Source organism: Oncorhynchus kisutch, unplaced genomic scaffold (genome assembly GCF_002021735.2).
Source record: "Oncorhynchus kisutch isolate 150728-3 unplaced genomic scaffold, Okis_V2 scaffold3978, whole genome shotgun sequence".
NCBI lineage: Eukaryota > Metazoa > Chordata > Actinopteri > Salmoniformes > Salmonidae > Oncorhynchus > Oncorhynchus kisutch.
In genome coordinates, this window is record NW_022265923.1 from 246,155 (window position 1) to 252,154 (window position 6,000).

General features: G+C 41.3%; 4 non-coding genes across 4 annotated transcripts; 3 read left to right on the plus strand and 1 right to left on the minus strand.

Annotated features, from left to right (window-relative positions):
• Positions 1 to 2,688: 2,688 nt before the first annotated feature.
• trnal-aag (transfer RNA leucine (anticodon AAG)) lies at positions 2,689 to 2,770 on the minus strand. The gene has a single exon. It is a non-coding gene; the product is annotated as a tRNA-Leu (tRNA).
• Positions 2,771 to 3,255: 485 nt separating this feature from the next.
• Positions 3,256 to 3,337, plus strand: trnal-uag (transfer RNA leucine (anticodon UAG)). The gene has a single exon. It is a non-coding gene; the product is annotated as a tRNA-Leu (tRNA).
• A 1,553-nt stretch (positions 3,338 to 4,890) lies between these two features.
• trnah-aug (transfer RNA histidin (anticodon AUG)) lies at positions 4,891 to 4,972 on the plus strand. The gene has a single exon. It is a non-coding gene; the product is annotated as a tRNA-His (tRNA).
• Positions 4,973 to 5,711: 739 nt separating this feature from the next.
• On the plus strand, positions 5,712 to 5,793 carry trnal-aag (transfer RNA leucine (anticodon AAG)). Its single transcript has one exon. It is a non-coding gene; the product is annotated as a tRNA-Leu (tRNA).
• Positions 5,794 to 6,000: the final 207 nt, after the last annotated feature.

Below are 6,000 nucleotides of genomic sequence, written 5' to 3' on the forward strand. Positions count from 1 at the left end.
GCCTTCCATCTACCACCAACCTACCGAAGCGCAGCTCAGAGTAAATATTTATTGCATTTTCCTTTTCCAAATGGGCGGTAATTTAGAATGCATAAAATACTGTATTTGCGATAGCACAGCTTCTCCACTCAAACCCAGCCCCTTTTCTTTTGTGTAACCAGCTGTCATATCTGTTCCGCCCGCTAGGGACGTAATTTGTAATCAAGGTATGATTAATTATGTGTACGTGTAATTCTGTGTGATTAGTTAGGTATTTAGTAAATAAATAATTAAACACAATTTTGTATTGCTGATTCAACTTGTTCGCCAGGGTTTGTGAAGATAACCAAGAATTTACAACTTTCAGATGAGACTTAATTAAGGTGAGGATTAATATTGACTGCTATTGATGTAAAATATTGCTAGGTCTTTAAGAGTTTATTCGGAAGATAACAGCTCTATAAATATTATTTTGTGGTGCCCGACTCTCTAGTTAATTACATTTACATGATTAGCTCAATCAGGTAATATTAATTACGGATAAATTATTTTATAGAATAGCATGTCATATCACTTAATCCGGCATAGCCAAAGACACGACACTGGGTAAACAATATGCCAAGCAGTCAAATGCATTTTTTTACTGGACACTGATTAGGCCTTGTCCTGGACACTGATTAAGCCTAGTCCTGGACACTGATTAGGCCTTGTCCCGGACACTGATTAGGCCTTGTCCTGGACACTGATTAAGCCTTGTCCTGGACACTGATTATGCCTTGTCCTGGACACTGATTAAGCCTTGTCCTGGACACTGATTAAGCCTTGTCCTGGACACTGATTAAGCCTTGTCCTGGACACTGATTAGGCCTTGTCCTGGACACTGATTAGGCCTTGTCCTGGACACTGATTAGGCCTTGTCCTGGACACTGATTAGGCCTTGTCCTGGACACTGATTAGGCCTTGTCCTGGACACTGATTAAGCCTTGTCCTGGACACTGATTAAGCCTTGTCCTGGACACTAATTAAGCCTTGTCCTGGACACTGATTAAGCCTTGTCCTGGACACTGATTAAGCCTTGTCCTGGACACTGATTAAGCCTTGTCCTGGACACTGATTAAGCCTTGTCCTGGACACTGATTAAGCCTTGTCCTGGACACTGATTAAGCCTTGTCCTGGACACTGATTAGGCCTTGTCCTGGACCTGAACAAACTTAATGGAAATTCTATATAGAACAGGCTTTTTAGTCTGGACTAGTATCTGTGTCCTGGAAACGGGCCCTTAATGTTTTATGTCTGCATGCCATTTAATGCATTCAAGTGAAATTACTATTATTACTATTATTATTAGTACTAATTATTATTACTAGTAATCATTACTAATTCTTAGGACATTTCATTTAACATCAGTGGTGTAAAGTACTCTAAGTAAATATACATTAAAGTATATTAGTACTACTATTAGTACATAGTACTACTTATGGAGTTTTTGGGGGGTATTTGAACTTTACTTGTCTGTTTATATTTTGGACAACTTTTACATTTACTTCACCACATTCCTAAAGAAAGTAATGTACTTTTTACTCCGTACATTTTCCCTGACACCCAAAAGTACTCTTTACATTTTGAATGCTTAGCAGGAAAATGGTCCAATTTACACACTTACCAAGAGAACATCCCTGGTCGTCGCTAATTCCTCTGATCTGGCGGACTCACTAAACACATTATTTTGTAAATTATATGAGTGTTGGCGTGTGCACCTAGCTGTCCGTAAAATTTAAGAAACAAGAAAATGGTGCTGTCTGGTTTGCTTAAGGCGATGGACTGCACACGTGAGTTGGAACCTCATCCGTGCCACACAGCATTTGTACTTTTCTCGCTTGTATGGCCCGACATTAACGTAAAGACCCTGAAAAAATGCAGAATGTGTGAAAGTTCACACAAACAACCTCAATAAAGATGGAACTTATGGGATTTGAACCCACACCTCTGTCGAGACTGGAGCCTTAATCCAGTGCATAAGACCACTCGGCCACACTACCCAGCTCTGGGAATGCAATCACACTTTCTCCTCAGTACCTAGAGCGTCTGCACTCCCTCGTATCTTAGTCTTCTTTTTCATTTTCAAAGTACCCACTGTTAAAATGGACTGCTAGGTCGTCGCACAGCCCATCCCAACTTTCCTTTTTTCCAATCAAGGCTTTGACATGAACAACCACCGGTAGGAGGTGCAACTGCCATATTCAATATTCACACTTTCTCGTCAGTTACCTAGAGCGTCTGCACTTCGATGTATTTTAGTCTTCTTTTTCATTTTCTTTAAATTCTTTATGTATCTCATGTTGCTCTTGCTCCTTAATTTTTTTAAATTATCTTTTAAAAAATCTTAATTTAGCTCATGTTGCTCTTTCTTCCATTGTGTACACTGAAAATTAGTTTCAGATTTTATGTCTGAAGCAGATTGAATCTGAAAAACACGGCAGAAAATTTCAATAACAGACGTGGGAATGGATTCCCTTTATTTGTACGGTGTCCTTGGTGGCCTTGCAACTGCCACAGCGGGGGCACAGGACTTGGTGGCTGGTTGGTTAAGGCGATGGACACACAACATTGCTTCTTTTCTCACTTGCATGGGCGACATGGGACATGAAAGTAAAATCCCTGAAATAAAGGAGAACATGTGATAGCTTGCGCAAACAAACTCAATAAAGATGGCAGTGGTGGGATTTGAACCCACACCTCCTTAGAGACTGGAGCCTTAATCCAGCGCCTTAGACCGCTCGACCACACTACCCAGCTCTGGTATATTATTCACACTTTCTCGTCAGTTACCTAGAGCGTCTGCACTCCCTTGTATTTAAGTCTTCTTTTTCATTTTTTCTTTAAAATCTTAATTTAACTCATGTTGCTCTTTCTTCCATTGTATACACTGAAAATTTGTTTCTGCCTGTATGTCTGAAGCAGATTGAATTTGAAAAACACAGCAGATAATTTGAAAAACAGACGACCAAGCAGGCCATTTTAACAGTGGGTACTGTGGTCGAGCTGTCCAGAGAACTGGATTTAAGGACCCAGTCTTTCGGGAGGTGTCGGTTCAAAGTTCACCGCTGTAATGTTTGTAAGATTTTAAAAAGAGAATCAAAAAAAGATGAAGGACGCATGAGCAACATGAGATACATAAAGATTTTAAAGAAGAAAATGAAAAAGAAGACTATAATACAAGGGACTGCAGACGCTCTAGGTAACTGACGAGAAAATGTGAAAATCTTTCCGGAGCTGGGTAGTGTGGCCGAGTGGTCTAAGGCGCTGGATTTAGGCTCCAGTCTCTAAGGAGGCGTGGGTTCAAATCCCACCACTGCCATCTTTTTGGAGTTTCTTTGAGCAAGCTATCACATGTTCTGCTTTATTTCAGGGTTTTTACTTTCATGTCGCCCATGCAAGGGAGAAAAGAAGCAATGTTGTGTGTCACGGATGGGGTTCCAACTCAATAGTGTAGTCCATTGCCTTAACCAACCAGCCACCAAGTCCTGTGCTCTCACGGTGGCAGTTGCACCTCCTACCGGTGGTTGTTCATGTCAAATCCTTGATTGGAAAAAAGGAAAGTTGTGATGGTCTGTGTGACGACCCAGCAGACCATTTTAACAGTGGGTACTGTGGTCGAGCTGTCCAGAGAACTGTATTAAAGGACCCAGTCTTTCGGAGGTGTCGGTTCAAAGTCCACCGCTGCAACTTTTCTCAACAAAAAACTGTAATGTATTTTCAAACAAGGCCACCAAGGACACCGGACAAATAAAGGGAATCCAGCCTTTACCCTAATTCCCACGTCTGTTATTGCAATTATCTGCCGTGTTTTTCTAATTCAATCTGCTTCAGACATAAAAGCAGAAACTAATTCTAAGTTTATACGATGGAAGAAAGAGCAACTTCAGATAAATTAAGATTTTTAAAAAGAGAATCAAAAAAAGATGAAGGATGCAAGAGCAACATGAGATACATAAAGATTTTAATGAAGAAAATGAAAAAGAAGACTATAATACAAGGGAATGCAGACGCTCTAGGTAACTGACGAGAAAGTTTAAAAATCTTTCCAGAGCTGGGTAGTGTGGCCGAGGGGTCTAAGACGCTGGATTTAGGCTCCATTCTCTAAGGAGGCGTGGGTTCAAATCCCACCACTGCCATCTTTATTGAGTTTGTTTGCGCAAGCTATCACATGTTCTGCTTTATTTCAGGGTTTTTACTTTCATGTCCCCCATGCAAGGGAGAAAAGAAGCAATGTTGTGTGTCACGGATGGGGTTCCAACTCAATAGTGTAGTCCATTGCCTTAACCAACCAGCCACCAAGTCCTGTGCTCTCACGGTGGCAGTTGCACCTCCTACCGGTGGTTCTTCATGTCAAATCCTTGATTGGAAAAAAGGAAAGTTGTGATGGTCTGTGTGATGACCAAGCAGTCCATTTTAACAATGGGTACTGTGGCCGAGCTGTCCAGAGAACTGGATTTAAGGACCCAGTCTTTCGGGAGGTGTCGGTTCAAAGTCCACCGCTGCAACTCTTTGTCAACAGAAAAATGTAATGTAATTTCAAACAAGGCCACCAAGGACACCGGACAAATAAAGGGAATCCAGCCTTAACCCAAATTCCCACGTCTGTTATTGCAATTATCTGCCGTGTTTTTCTAATTCAATCTGCTTCAGACATAAAAGCAGAAACTAATTCTAAGTTTATACGATGGAAGAAAGAGCAACATCAGATAAATTAAGATTTTTAAAAAGAGAATAAAAAAAGATGAAGGACGCAAGAGCAACATGAGATATATAAAGATTTTAAAGTAGAAAATGAAAAAGAAGACTAAAATACAAGGAAGTGCAGACGCTCTAGGTAACTGACGAGAAAGTGTGAATACTTTGCCAGTGCTGGGTAGTGTAGCCGAGCGGTCTAAGTCGCTGGATTATGGCTCCAGTCTCTAAGGAGGCGTGGGTTCAAATCCCACCACTGCCATCTTTATTGAGTTTGTTTCCGCAAGCTATCACATGTTCTGCTTTATTCAGGGATTTTACTTTCATGTCCCCATGCAAGGGAGAAAAGAAGCAATGTTGTGTGTCACGGATGGGGTTCCAACTCAATAGTGTAGTCCATTGCCTTAACCAACCAGCCACCAAGTCCTGTGCTCTCACGGTGGCAGTTGCACCTCCTACCGGTGGTTGTTCACGTCAAATCCTTGATTGGAAAAAAAGGAAAGTTGTGATGGTCTGTGTGATGTCCAAGCAGTCCATTTTAACAATGGGTACTGTGGCCGAGCTGTCCAGAGAACTGGATTTAAGGACCCAGTCTTTCGGGAGGTGTCGCTTCAAAGTCCACCGCTGCAACTCTTTGTCAACAGAAAAATGTAATTTAATTTCAAACAAGGCCACCAAGGACACCGGACAAATAAAGGGAATCCAGCCTTTACCCAAATTCAAACGTCTGTTATTGCAATTATCTGCCGTGTTTTTCTAATTCAATCTGCTTCAGACATAAAGCAGAAACTAATTCTAAGTTTATACGATGGAAGAAGGAGCAACATAAGATAAATTAAGATTTTTAAAAAGAGAATCAAAAAAAGATGAAGGACGCAAGAGCAACATGAGATACATAAAGATTTTCAAGAAGAAAATGAAAAAGAAGACTAAAATACAAGGAAGTGCAGACGCTCTAGGTAACTAACTGACGAGAAAGTGTGAATACTTTGACAGTGCTGGGTAGTGTAGCCGAGCGGTCTAAGTCGCTGGATTAAGGCTCCAGTCTCTAAGGAGGCGTGGGTTCAAATCCCACCACTGCCATCTTTATTGAGTTTGTTTCCGCAAGCTATCACATGTTCTGCTTTATTTCAGGGATTTTACTTTCATGTCCCCCATGCAAGGGAGAAAAGAAGCAATGTTGTGTGTCACGGATGGGGTTCCAACTCAATAGTGTAGTCCATTGCCTTAACCAACCAGCCACCAAGTCCTGTGCTCTCACGGTGGCAGTTGCACCTCCTACCGGTGGTT